Source organism: Pongo abelii, chromosome 4 (assembly GCF_028885655.2).
Source record: "Pongo abelii isolate AG06213 chromosome 4, NHGRI_mPonAbe1-v2.0_pri, whole genome shotgun sequence".
In the NCBI taxonomy this organism is placed as follows: domain Eukaryota; kingdom Metazoa; phylum Chordata; class Mammalia; order Primates; family Hominidae; genus Pongo; species Pongo abelii.
In genome coordinates, this window is record NC_071989.2 from 95,808,320 (window position 1) to 95,823,870 (window position 15,551).

Sequence of the window (15,551 nt, forward strand, 5' to 3'; positions counted from 1 at the left end):
TACATAGACAATTTTCTTAATAAAAAAAGTTAATTTTTAATTTTCTTCTTTTCATTCTAATCACCCTTCAATGTTAACAAGTCTTTGGTGGATAGAAATGTTTAAAAAGAGCTTTTGAAAAAAAAAAATAAACAAAAAGAGCTTTTGATCCTCTAAATTGATTGCCTACTCCTGTAAAATAGGTGTGTTTCAAGTGTCAATCCACAGTGAACTGCCATTTTTACTCACGTAAGAAAACTTTTCTATTTTTATTTTTATTTTTATTTTTTAATTTTACTTTAAGTTCTAGTAAAACATAATGCTGAACATGCAGGTTTGTTACGTAGGTATACATGTGCCATGGTGGTTTGCTGCACCTATCAACCTGTCTGGGCAAAATCACTGAGAATTTTTAGTTCCACTTCAGTTCTGGAAAAACTGTATTTATTTCGTTATAATTTTTAAGAGCAGATGATATAATTTGTTTCCTAAATTAAATTATATGTTGAATGCCTATTCGCGTTTGTACAGAAAAACAGAAACATGCCTTCAGCTGATAAGGCAATTAAAAATAATCCTTTAAGTATAGATTTCTCACCATCCAAAATACAACATTTAGTTTCTTAGTGCTATCACCCTGTTTTTCAGAAGACACCATTGAATGACAAAAGATATAAAACCTATAGAAAACACAAAAGTTGAAAGCATTATGAAAACCTCAGAGAGCCAAGGGAAAATCTGAAGAAGCAGAACACACCAGCGTAGTCGAGAGTAATTAACTGGATGAGAAGAATGTTTCTCATTATCCACTCAACCAACAGCCAGTATGACAAACTCATGTTTAGGCAGATTGAGATAACAGTGATTCCTGAATATTTATAGATTATTAGCCTGTGTCATTCGGAGTTTGCTAGAAAGAACTAGGATTTATTATGTGTTCATTAGTTCTAGGACTACGGGGCCACGGTTAGTGACTTTTATTTTAATGAATCTCTTGATTCACTTCCGAATATTAAAGGTAAGAAAACCTATGCAGCCTGGCTAGCTCTCACTACAATTGAAATAATCTGTGCCCTATCCGTGCCCTTTCTAAAGAGTAGCATTGCTTAAGAGTTTGAATTCTTCCACATTTGCCATATTCAGAGATTGTGGTGATAAAGAAAGCCCAGAGTTGTCAGTCTCAAAATTTTTTAAACAAAAAAATAGGATATTGACAATTATAAGGAAATATATATGTTCTAAGAATAAATAATAGCCTTTTGGAAGGAATTCACCCTATGAGAAGATTAGAGGAAAGTTACATCCACTTTTGTGGAAAGAATCATCTGACAGGTAAAAGTCCCAAAGGGAAGAGTCCACGAATAAGCCAAGAAAGGCAGAAAAAGGCCGCAAGGTTGAGTGGAAGAACAAGTAGAAGACAGATGCCTGCCATGGAGTGCGTTTAGATAGGCCTCAGCAGCATGGCTCTGAGAAAAAGTTTTAACAGGGGTAGAAATTTCTTGGTGAGTTTAACTTAGAGATTTGAGAGTTGCAAATCATAAAGAAATTGAGATGTGATGAAACTATTGAAGGTAGAGATGTGTTATCAACCTCTTAAAGTCTAAGAAAATTATAGCCCAAGACCAATCTTCTAGCTAGTAATACCCTGAGAGCCTAATGTATAGGTTAAAATAGCCTCAGTACAAAAGAGAGAGACACTGTACACACTGTACAGAAAATAGGAGACAGATAAGCCAAATAACATCGTTTATAATAGTGGCTCTTGACTCTGGCTGCCGTTTCAATCACCTGAGAGCCCTTCAAAACAGACTTAAGCCCAGTCTCCGGAAATTTGGACTTTGAAACCAGATTGGGACCCATGTATCCCTGCTTTTTAAATGCTCCCAAGTGATTCTAAGGTGCTGCCAGGGCTGAGAATTCCTGAGTTATAGCAGAAGAGTCCTTAAAGGATCATTTGCAGAGCCAGAATCTACCTCTCACTTACCTTTCTAGTCTTTTTTTTTTTTTTTGGCCACCACTCCTCACACCAATAACCATATATTCCACTATTCTCCAAATACACACAGTTTTGCAGGCCTCTGTGCCTTCTTTTGTGATGTCTCATCTGCCTTTCACACGTTTTCCCTGCTCTGCTTCTCCTTCTCCGTCTGGTGAATTACACCATCTTGAAAAGTCCAGACCAGTGTCACCTTTTCAGTGACGTTGTCACAGGAGCCCATGTTCCCTCTCTCCATTATTTGATAGCATTTTATTCAGTCCAGAAGTCTAGCACTTACTATTATATCATATTTCATAGTACAGTCTACCACACCCTTGAGACTAGCTACAACACCTACAGCTTCTGCTGAAGGCTAGTCCCTAGGCAGCCTTGTTTTGAACACATGACCCTGCCTCCTCAGCCAAGGGGTCGATTGGTTCAGGGCAAGCACTTGACTGAAGCACAATCATTCCATAGGATAGCCAGTGACCTATGAACCAGGATTCAACTGCATGTGCATTGGGGTTTCAAAATCTATGCTCTTTCTGCTATGTTCCACTGCCAGTTTCTTATTTGTAATTGTGGGATAAATCATTAAAAATAGCATATTTATCATAGAAAATTTAGAAAATAAAAATCAGCAGAAAGAAAATTAAATTCATACTATCTATAATCCCATAAATCAAAAACAATTAAATTGCTAACTTTTTAGAATAATACGTATAGTGAGTGAATAAATTGTATATGGTGGAAGAATTCTTTTTAAATTATGTATATAATTAAAACTCACCAGAGAATGAAATAGTTTTTTTGTTTTGTTTTGTTTTGTTTGAGACAGAGCATCCAGGCTGGACTGCAGTGGCACAATCTCGGCTCACTTTAACCTTTGCCTCCCGGGTTCCAGCGATTCTCCCTGCCACACAGCCTCCCGAGTAGCTGGGGTTACAGCCGTGCACCACCATGCCCAGCTAACTTTTTGTATTTTTAGTACAGATGGGGTTTCACCATGTTGGCCAGGCTGGTCTTGAACTCCTAACTTTAAGTGATCTGCCTACCTCAGCCTCCCAAGAGAATGAAATATTCTTTTACAAAATAATTCAAAATACTATACAAGAGTCTATAATATGAAGTTATCATAATTTGTTGTTGGGTACTTAGACTGTATGTAATTTTTATAAATAATACCACAATAAACGTTTTGATTAAATATTTGCCTTTATTCTTAGCTATTTTAAAATATATATTAATAAAATTTGAATTCTGAATTAAATAATATACATATTTTTCAGGATTTTTCTGCAAATTGATTAGCTTGCAAAAGGTCTGTATGCTCATTATCTCTACATTTTCTCCAACATTTAATACAGTACTAACTTTTTAAAAATTATTCCCTGTTTTAAATCTTTGATAGATTGCCAATGAAATGATATCTCATTGCTTCAATTTAAATTTCTTTATCAGTTATTTTGGGCACTTTTGTTTTTCCTTTTTGGGGGAGTGAAGGGGCATTTATATTTCTTTATTGTGAATTTTTACTTATTCATTTTGCATTTTTTCTTTTTGAATTGTTCTACTTATTGATTTGTAAAGGCTAATTGCACAGTAATGGTATTAATCCTTTCCTGCCATATTTGTGGAAACATTTTTTTCTCATTTTATAACTTACTCTTCTAATTTATTTAGGGTGTTTTTGATCTGCAGAAGCATTTGCTTCCTCTGTAATTGACAACTTCTGTGTTGGCGTCTGCTTTAGGGATTATGCTTAAGAAGATTTTATCTGCCCCCAAAATGAAATAAATATTCACCTTATGTTCTCATATAATTTTAAGTTCTCATCGTTAACCTTTACATTTTTTATCATCTAAAATGTTTATATGTAATAAAAAAGGAATCTAACTCTACTTTCTCCCAAACAGTTCATAGTTTTCATAGCATAATATCAGTATTTCAAAGGCCAACTTTATTTCATATTAAGCTCATATTAAAGGCATATATATCAGATGTTTCTGTGTTTTCAATTATGTTGCATTGATTTGCCTATATTCCTGTGCTGAACCACCCTGTGTAAATCACTGTGCTGTTGCCATGTTATTAAGTATCATTTGGAATACTCTCGTTATTAATACTTTTTAAAAATATATTATTATTTGATTATCCCTGCATATAGATTGCAATGTTCTTAAAATACCTTTGATATTTTAATTGATATTTAATTAGATTTAGAAATTAACTTGGGGCATAGCACCCCATTTCTGTCTTCATCATTGAGAACACTGCCTGAAACTTAGCAAATACTAAATGAATGATAAATAGTTGCTTGATTGAAGCAGATCACTCTATATTTGGTTTCAGTTTATACAGTTAGTATGTTAGGTCTGTCCCTATAGGAGTGTAAAAAGTATATATTCATATTTACATATCTTTATCTACATTTATTTTACGTCTATTTCAATAGAAATGCTGAACCAAACTGGCATGATTGAGGTGGGAGGAGTCACCTGTATAAAATTAAATAAAGTAAGTGTTTTGATGATCAAGGCATAAGCCAAATTCTTTTGTTCTTTTTAGGCTTTTCTTATAGTTAAAAAATTAAATTAAACCCACAAATTAATTTAATAATTTGGATGAACTCAGGCAGAACTCTGAGATGGCCCCTCAAAATTTTTACCCCTTGGTATGCATACACCTTCTCCCAGTTGTTTGGTCAAATACTACCCTGAGTACTGCCCTGAAGAGTTTTTGCAGATGTAATTAGGTGCCAGATCAGTTGACTTTAAGAAAGAGTGATTATGCTGGGTGAACCTGACTTAATCAGGTGATATCTTAAAAGGGACAGGTCTTTTTCTGGGGAGAAAAAAAAAAAAAGATTTAACGAGTGAAAGGGATTTGACATCAGGGAGATTCTCTATTGCTGGTTTGAAGACAGAGAAAGCCACACAGCAAGGAATATGGGGACCTCTAAGGAGCTGAGAACTGCCCCAACTGACAGCCGGCAAGGAAATGGAATATTCAGTCCTGGAACCACAAGGAATTGAATCCTGCCACAACCACATGAGCTTGGAAGAATGCAGCCCAGCACTTTGATTTTAGTTTGTGAGACTCTGGGCAAAGAACCCTTGCATGTTATATCTGACTTCTGACCTACAGAGTTGTGAGCTAAAATAAGAAGTGTTTTTTAAACTACTAAGTTTGTGCTAATTTGTTCACCAACAAGAGCAAACTAATATACTTGAATACAGTTTAACTCTTACTTCATTTTTACCCCATATCTGAAAGCATTAATGGTAACTTAAATCCACAGATAACTTATTTGTCTTATTAATCAGAATTGGGTATATCAAGTATCACCATCAAAAGCAATATAGAGTTTTTGCAGTAAGGCAAATTTCACTAGGCTAGGAGAAACTGGGGAATCCATATTGTTATTGCAATAACAGTATGTGTCAATGGGTATACATCATATCCTAATGTCTTCAATAACAAGAGGCAACATTTGAGCATTTTTAAAAGTCTCTAATTGTTCAGCACCTAGCCAAAGATTTGGTAGTTAAATGTTTTGAAGTGATCCCTTACTTTCATTCTGTACCCTATCATAATCTACCCTATTCTCTAATGCAATCTATAGAACAAACACTGAAAAGCTGCAAGTCACACTTAGTGTAAAATGTGTTTCTAGCATAGTGACATAGCAGGGGCTCATTAGGTTCCTCTTAATGGACTGACAAAATCCATCATTCAGAAAAGTTCTTATCTGTTTTACACTTAGAAGTAAGGAATAATACATGGAAACAGTAGAACAATTTCATTTCTGTTAAAAGAATAAAAATATTTTTAAGGTTTTTATCTTGGTCAAATGATTTCAGTTTTCCTACATGAGAAAATGCAAAAACCAATATACTAATACATAAGCTATCACAGAATCGGTGAGTAAAGCTGATCTATTCTATTGAATAGAGAAGTATCTCTTATGCATAAACACATGGTGTGAACACACGCCCACGTGGCAGCTCAGCAAAACCTAGAAGAAAGGGAAATGACCGTGGAAAACTTGGCCATATAAGCATTATTTCCTTTACACAAAGCATGCTTCATTCTTTTGGGACTCCTCCAAAAAATGAAACCATCTCTTTAATTGGCTTAGTTGTGTTACAAACAAGGTTACTTTTCATAGTGGCAAGTTCATGCTTTCTCCCTTGGTAGAGTAGTTCTGAAAATAAAAGAACTTTCTTTAGCCAGCATCCCCTCTATCAGTTAAAAACAGTGTAGCTTCTAGTTAATGACCTTAACCTGTCTTCCTCATTTGCTGGCCTTTTATGGGGATTAGTGGTTCTTGAAGTTGAGTCTCTATAGTAGTTTATCACCTTTGAAAATGGAAAAATCAGGGCTGAGAATCCTCTTTGGAAACAATGAACACAAATAGTATGTTTATGGTGCACGTTTAGCATACAGGTACAGCCTGATGCATGCAAGCAGTCTCTTAACCCTCTGTACCTCTTCATGCAAGCTTCTGGGATACATAAATTACTTCACTCTGGCTTTAAAGTAAATTTGAAACTACAGGATCTAGCCTGATAACGACAACCAGGCCAGCCAGGGAAATGTCCTGTTGAATGCAGACTAACCTTATAGTTATTTCAGCAATGTAAGTGAAAGGAGGAGAAAGCAATCCCATTTCTACACTGTAAATTCTCTTTCTTTTGTCAAGGAACTGGATGGGGCCCTGCTCAAATCCCTTTCAAATGTCACCCATTCTATGCTGAATCATGGTATTCTTGTAAACTCATAGTATGACCTAGAGCTACCCTAAACATAACTTTTAGAAATTCATCATACTATAGTAACACCTTCAAGTGCATGCTTGAATGAATGATAAAAGGAAGCAAATTGGGACTAGGGTTGGAATTAAATTTTTTTTATGCTTTTTAAATTATAAATTGAACCTAAATCATATAGACCCTTTGACATCTATTTTTGAATCCAAATGAAAATTTTTAAACATTCTCCACATTAAATACCAGCTAATTTTTTAAGAAAGTAGAAAAAAAGGTGATTTCTTCTCTCCAAAATCCTTAATGGAAGAATGACTGGATTGATGTGCAGCCAAGGTAACAGGAGACATAGCAAAGGTATTACAGCGTGATCAGTTTGAAAATCTACCACTGAGCATTGCAAACCTGAAGAGGCTGTAAGAGCCTCATGAAGGCACTCACAGAAATCCAGGAAGGTTGTTTGGGATTCAAGTCTGATTCTTTTTTTTCTCTATTTTCTTTCATTTTAAACCTAATAGAAATGATGGCTTTTCTGTGGTCACGACAATTTCCTTGAAATTCTGGGGAAATTTGTGGCCAGAAATGGACTTCCGGTAACATTGCTTCCTGGCGGAACTTAAAAGAATATTTCCACGTCCCCTGAACATTCCAAGGCAATGTGTGAAACAGGGGACTTTATTCTGGAAAAAGAGAATCAGAAGTAAGCCAGCACCAGGAAGGTGATTCCCTAAGGAACTGGACAATTGCACTAATATATCCTTACTTTTACCATCATTACTATAACAGCATTACTTTATAAAGAGCAACCTCTTTGAAATAATATGCTACCTTAAGTGAAATCATACAAAAACAAAGGATCATATATTCTCATTCTGCTTCTCTGTGCCAGGCCTTTGTGCTCTGATCTCATTTAATTCTCACCATATGTCTGAGAGGTAAATAATATTGTCCCCACATTATAGAAAAGAAAACCGAGGCTCAAAGAGGTTAAATAGCTTGTCCAAAGTCACATAGCCTGTAAATGACAGGTGCAAAAGTTTAGTCCTTAATCTCTTCCCCTTGATTTTATAACATATAAACTTCCAGAATAAAGGTTTCACCCAAATCAAGCCTAATCTGTGTAACAGAAGACAGGCACTAGCCTTTCACAGAGCATCAGATAAGAGAATTAGAGGAATATGTCTGTTCTTAGTTCAGAATAGGAAGAAGTGCCCAAAGTGGAATAAATTATACCAAAAGTAGTAATGATGTATAAAGATTCAAAGAAAATCAATTGAAAGAAATGAAAACATATAAATATGCAATAGCTAAATATATCAATAAATAATAAAATAATAAATAACAAAATAAAATGTTTTTAAAAGCAATGAATATGACATTGTATCTTTAATTCTTGTCTTCTACCATATCCCCTAAAAGTAAGATGACTATATATTTTATAAAGCTGGATTACTTTTGAATGTGAAAGAAGGCCCTATTAAAAATGATTCTAGTTCAACATAGGTAAGCCAGGACTTTTAACCACTCTGACAATGAAGAACGAAGACAGGTTTTATTCTATGGCAAATAGTTGCTTTGTTAATAGGGCTGATAATAAACAAAACATAAATTTCTTGTGTCTTTAGTAACTACAAACTTCCCTACAATTTCTAATTTTCCCCCTAAAGCTGGCTTCCTCTAGCTACCAAAATGTTTCCTTTAGAGGAAACGATATGATGAGGCATTAATGACAGGCCATATTACCCTTTCAGGAGTGTTTCTATTTTAACACAAAACTACGCCTCAAGATAGAGGAGTGAATTTCTAACTGTAGAATATCAGGTATACGCCACACAGGTATTTGGGGAAGCCAAAAGGCTCCTCAGCATCTGTAAAAATATACTACCCACATGTAAGAAAAGCCCTACTTATCAATTCACCTCCAGCTAAAAACACAATTGCAACTAACTCCAGGGATAATGTCTTTATGAAAAACCCAAGTTGTTTGGAAACAGATATTGGCCAATTCAATTGAAGTTGTAAAATATAAGCAAGAGGATATCTTGCATGTCTCAACTCTCAATATGTTTTTTCTATTGACAACTTCAAAAGTTTTCATCAGGAAAATAGTCATATGCATTATTGCTTTTCTTGTAAAAGAAAGCCTAAATGTCCCACCAAAATGAATCACCCAATCTAGAAGAGGGTTCTTTCAAATGAAGAATCCAAGATCAGGTTAATTACAGATACAAGTGAATAAGTATTTACCTAGGAGAAGTACAGAGCACTTTGAGACATGCTTAATTAAATTAGTAATTAGTGAATAAGTGAGTAAATAAGTGAACATAAATAAATCTACTACTAGAGACTAAGCCGGATCTCAGACTGATCTACCCAGATCATCTGACTCCAAGTTATGTACTCTTTCTATGTGCAAGACTCAATCTCAAGCTCCGAAAAGTAGAAGCACTACTCAGAAAATAATAACTATTAAAACAAAACATAATAAAACTGCAATCGATGAAATTATTCACTTAAACTAGAAAGATGAGAGAAATATATGTATAAAAAGAAAATATATTTATAAATAGAGAGAATTTTGTATTTAGAGATGGATGCATTCATAAAATAGAAAAGAATTATTTCTGAGAGCAGAAAGATGAATAAAAAGATTAAATGCTTTAAAATGGGCTAAGGATGTAGAGAAATTTGAGTAGAAATGAGAAGAAAGACAAAAAGAATGTCTGTTGTTTTCATTTTGTTTAGTAACTATAAAAATGAATGCATCTATTGTAAATGATTAAATAAAATCATATGACAAAGAGTTACAAACAGCGACATTTGAAGAAAGGAAGAGAGAGGATTTTTAAAGCTAAGGAATACAAATGTACAAAGTTATAACACAAAGAAAGAGAAGAAGAGATACCTTCAAAATATATGAGGATTGATTAAGTAATGCAGAATAAGCAAAGGAAATGTGACTTGAAGCAACAGATAAGCTACAGAATCTATTGGAGAAAAAAATCCAAGCATGACATTTTAAAATTAAGCATAATTATATGGAAGGAAAGCAAACATCAGAAGCGATAAAGGCAAATACACAAGACCATGCACAAGAAATAATGATAATAAAAGAACAAAGAGCAAAAAGGAGAAAAAATAAGGAGAAAAGAAATCAAAGGAAACAAAGTAAATTTTTTATTCAGAAAATTCTACCCTAAAACTTCCCATTTCCATACACACACTCTGCGAAGAACCAGACACACAACTCTTTTCCCAGACACTGAGAATGCCTTTGCCCCCAGACATAACCCCTAACCCCCCCTTACAAAAATTCTCCTCTGTGTGCGACCATCTCCTGGGAAAAGCAACTGTTCAGGCAGTAGTGCCTGGGTTGGTCCTTCATTAGAATAGTTCCCACAGGCATGTGTCCTCACTAGTCATACACAGGAATCCCATATGGCACAATCTGGATCTCGTGGAGGTAAAATCTGCATAAAGTAGGATGAGGCCAGGGCCAGTACAAAAGCAGAGACATGCATGTAGCGACATTGGCTTTATGCCCTCTGACCCAGCTCTGTGCCTGTTCCCACACTTCCTACAAATCCAAGCAAGTGTGTCCGAGGGCCTGTAGGTAGCAGCAGTCTGTCACGGGATGAGGATGGGGCTGAAAGGAAGCCCAGAATTAGTCCCCCGACAGTGTGCGGATCAATTTTAAGGCAGTGGCCTGTCATCCAAAAAGAAAACCTACATGTGGCTGCAATTAACCCCGTTAGCATGTGTCTAGCATTGTCCTACTGCCAAGCAAATGACCCTGTAGGGAGATGACCAGAGCACAATATTCCTCTGATATCTGAAGATAACAGATTAGCTCAGTTGTCTGCTATCTGTGACTGGACTAATGGACTTCAAGGTTTCCTTTGTGCATGTATGCCAGCATGTGTGTGGTTTGGAGTAGGTCTTTGTTGTTTGTTATTGCTGTTGCTTTCTTTTGTCATCATTTTTGTCATAATTTTAAGTATACCCACCTTGAAATAAAGCTATGCTTATATCTGCAATTCCTGGAAAATATACAGATTGCCAAGGGTTATAAGTTAGTACATACTATGGTACTATAAATTTTTAAAAAATATTCCTAAACAAATGTATTAACTAACAAGCATCTCTTAATAGAACCCATATGAACACACACAAACATACACACACCCATGCACGTGCACACGTGCGCACAACCACACACACACACACACACAGTGGACACCACTTCCCAGCTGCTCAGCGTAAGAAAGCAAGGCCAAAGTTATCCTCCCAACTTGGAAGTCAGATCTCTAGCTTGTGCTAGTATTTGTATGTTGCTCAGTACTCCTTGAATGAAAGAAACTAGAAACATTTAAAAAGTGTGAATTAATCGATTCTTGGTACCAGCCAATTATTCCATAGTTGGCACTTTTATAATTATTATTCAAAACTGCGTGAAAAATTATGACTAAAGCCCATGTTTTAATTCAGGGGTGGGCATTTTATTTTTTGAAACAAAAATGCCTCCTAAATTTTCCTAATTCTTCTGCCGACATTTTAAATACTTCAATACAATACAGTTTCAAAATTCTTTATTAAACATTTTTCCTCTTATGGTTTAAAACAGAATCTTTATTTTGATGGAAAAGAAATTTTAAACCTTCTCCAGCAAGCTTTTTAGTGTCCACCGCATGTTTGAAAAGCAATAAGGATGCCATGGAAGGGCATTTAATTATTCAGGAACAAGGGGAAACAGCCATCTCTCCCTGCCAGGCATCCTGGGCTCCTAGGATATGACATGGAGGATCCTCCAACTCACATGCCCTCTCAGTGTTCTGGATTCTCATCCAACAGATTATCTTTCTGAAAATGATTTGGCCTTGATTTGCCATTCATCTTCAAACATGACACAAAATCCAGACAAACTGCCGCACCTGAATTTTAAGACGTACTACTCACAAAATAGCAAAAGAAAGCTGCTGCATGGGGTACTGAAATACAGCAGAATTCATTTGCTATGCAGCTGCAAGCACAAGGACAGTTATCATAAATGCCCATTAATGCATACCCCACGTGCTGGACAATTGGCAGGGCTGCTAATCACAGTGTCCTGCAGCCCACCCCGCCCACCCCACTTCCCTCTTCAGTAGGAGTGTTATACTGGCATTCTTGTTTTGCCAGAATGTGTTTGACCTACTCCAACATGGGGTGAAGAGTGAAAGAAAAAAATGAGAAAGGATAGGGGAGTGGATGAAAGAAAATGAGGACCATTGTTTTTTAACATACTTAATAATAACATCCAATTTGAAATCACATAAGGGACTTTTTTGGTTCTGTTTTTTGGTTGTTTTCTGAACTGAACCACAATTATATTTGCAAGGAAGAATAAATTGCATCCTTAAATATTGTATTACTTTAAGAAATTTTAAGTATGTTATCCACTAATGCTTTCTAATGCATTTTAAACGTATTATAGTGACTCTTAACTGAGTAAAATTATATGACATATAGATTGCTATCGTTGTCTTTATGAAGAGTTCTACAAGATGTTTTCTAAAAATGGTTTCTAACCTAATATTATCTTCATTTATCAAGTAACTAAAATTTAAAACACAACAAGATGGCATCTGTAAATAGACAAAATTGTACACCAAGGACTATACTATACGTTTTTGCTAAGTTGAATGTTCCAATAAAAAGTTTGGAACATTTCATATGCTGTAAGGCCTTTTACACAAAACTGAAAGATAGACTTTGGTTATGCTCGTAGACAGTTTACTGGCAGGAAATAGAGAGATACTGGGATTGTCCCCCATCAAAATAAATCTCTTTCACTGGAGAGCTCCAGAATTCTATCATTAATATTGTGTTTTGTTAGGTTAAATGATACTGGCTCCAACCGTCTGCTTTTAAGATATAGACACCCAACTGAGAAGGCTCTAAGTGACTCTCTAACACCTTCATCTTTATGAGTGGCCTGAGGGCATTGCTTGTCCCGATTGGAGGAATCTGTAGGAGAAGGGAGAAAGACCCAACCCTGAAAAGTACTGAGATTCATTGAGAACAAAGGATGTCACCTCTCCCTTATACGTAAGAGATATTCCCTAGTTCTCTATTTAAATTGCAGTATGGCCAGGCCACCCTCTGTCCCTACAGAGGACAGGAATGCTTAGTCATGGGGGAGGGGTTCCTACCCTACATCATTCTTCTGTAAGCCTATGAGGGGCATTTTTTGCTCTGTATTCATAGAACACTGAAGGACTATTTTTTTGTATTATTTGTCACGTTACATGTTTTACAATATAGAACTTATAAAGTTCCAATTTGACCTTTAAAGCCACTCTACCTTTTTTAAACAGATGTCCATCTGTTTGCAGGGGTTTTCAGATGAAAATGAGGGTCCCAGTGGTCTTCTCATTAACAGTGACTTTCCTGATTTCTGACTCTCACTGTAATGCACTAAAACCATGAACATTTCAGTCAATTATCTTCATAATCTGTCCTAAGACTGCTCAGTTTTGCTCTTGAAAGTTTCTTCATTCTATCAATGCTCTTTTAATACAGAGCATTTTAGAATACAGAAAATAAAAGTTAACTACTTTTAAGGCAAACTGTAAAGTCATACCCTCCCTAAAACCCCATACCTGACCCAATTAACAGATTGATTCTAACGCACTGAAGGATGCATTCTTTCTGTGCCACTGCCCTAAAGGCTCTTGGAAATTCAGAAGGCAGCCATCTCTCCCAGCCTCCCATCCCCATCACCTCAGCAACAGAAACCCTCGGATGCACAGGTCACTCCACTTGAGGCTTTGACAAGAACACATTCCCCATGGGTGGTCTGGCTTTTACAAGTGTTTGGGCACAAATACATTAATGTGACCTTTTTTAAAAGCAGCTGATCTTTCTCTGCATTCATGGAACAATCATCACACCAGTTCTCTGCTTTCTAAAATATTGTCCTTAAAATCTAGCAATGCCAAATACTGCACAATTTCAGATGGTTGTTGATTCCTGGATTTCCATTATCCTTCTGCCAACCAGTCAAAAGCTTATGCATTGTATTCATGTTTTCAGCTCTGCTGTTCTTGGAGCATCTCCATGCTTTGCTGCACTGCAATGATATTTAGTGTCCTGTCAGTTCCCCAGTGGCAAGGAGTGCAACCAAATGGTTTTGCTACTTAATCGGCACAAACTGCAAGCACTTAGAAACCAGGCACAGGAAGGGCTATTCCTGACAACGGTATCAAAAATGCATCCAAATAAGTAAAATGACTTGGACTGTTGACAAGCAAAGTGCGCTCCTAAACTTTTGTTCTAATTTTTAAAAAAATATTTCAGGATCCAGTTTTATATACTGATATCTGCAAATGAAGTTAATTCAATCTAGATGAGACACTGGGCATATTTTTCATTCATATAACAGGTTGTTCAAAGTCTCAGAAAGTATTAAAATATTTTCTTCATGATTGGAAGGAAACATTATTTGCAACAGCTGTAACCTGAAGGCGAAAATGCCTAATTCACTCGTAGATTATTAAAAAGCAGCAGGACGTACTCAAAATGAAAGGACCTTAGTTCTTCAGATTGAGGTGACTAGTTAAGGAGAGAAACAGCAGGACTTTTCAAGGGGTTTTTTGAGGTCTGAGTTCTAAGAAAGTTGCAAAAGCTTCTTAAAGTTCTGGTGGTTCAGGAAAGAAGCTACCAAATTAATTTGATTGCTTTTAAAAGAGGGGAAAGGAGAAAGAGTAAACAGTGAATTATTCACAAGGCCCCATTAACTAAAATGTGTATGTATGTGTGTTTTGTGTGTATGTGTGTTTTTAGTGTGTATATGTGTGTTTTAAACTGACTTTAAAAGTCACTGACTTTCACAAAACACAAATAGATGGGTCAACTTCAAAGGAAATCTAAAGTGAAGGACAAATGGACACAAAAGCCTATTTTAGGTACCTATCCACCAACCCCTGAACTTCCTGTTACCAAAAAACAACCCAGCCTCCTCCTGTCTCATGATGCTGCGTGTGTTTCACGCTCTCCTCCTTGTAACTGAAAATGTCCTTTCTTTCCTCCTTTGTTCTGTCCAAGCCTCTATTTCTACTCTTTCCTCCCTTCCCCGTAACCTCTGCCATTCTTCAGCAGACTCTTGCTCTGTGCCATGACCTTGCCCACGTTCTTTCAGGTCAGAGATTCTTGAACTTCTCCCTGACCCTGACTCTTGTTCCGGCTCTATTCTTGTCCTAGAACTGATTGTCAGAGGGCTTCCTGGCAGGCTTCTGGGAGGACTGAGGGCAGTGTCAGCCTGGCTAGACATTCTGATCCATGCACTTAAGCCCCTTATTGACAGCAACTTCCCAGAGATGGAAAGCATGAGTCAATTTTGAACTTGAAAATTTTGCATGGTTTCCAAATGTCCTGAATGTATTCTCCTGTTTCATGTGATTATCAGTTTGCAGCATGCTGCTGGCTACCTAAATCCCATGCAAATCACTTGCAAGATGTAGCCTCAGTGAAAAACACTCTCCCACATGTACAATTAGAACCAAGCATTATTCCCTACAAATCTAGCTCTAAGAAATGAGAAAGGGAGGTTATTATTATTTTTAATATTAATAGCAACTATTAACCATTAATTTAGCCTAAATCATCTGCAAGGGAAATCTGTGCTGCTTGCTTGTTAGTTGAACGGAGTGCATGATAATGTTCTGTTGTGTGCTATGTGGCATACTCAGTTGCTAGGTTACCCAGAGCATCAGGAATTCAAGGAACAATGTACTTATATCTTTTTCAATTTTGAAAAATAAAATAGGTATTGACATAAAATACAG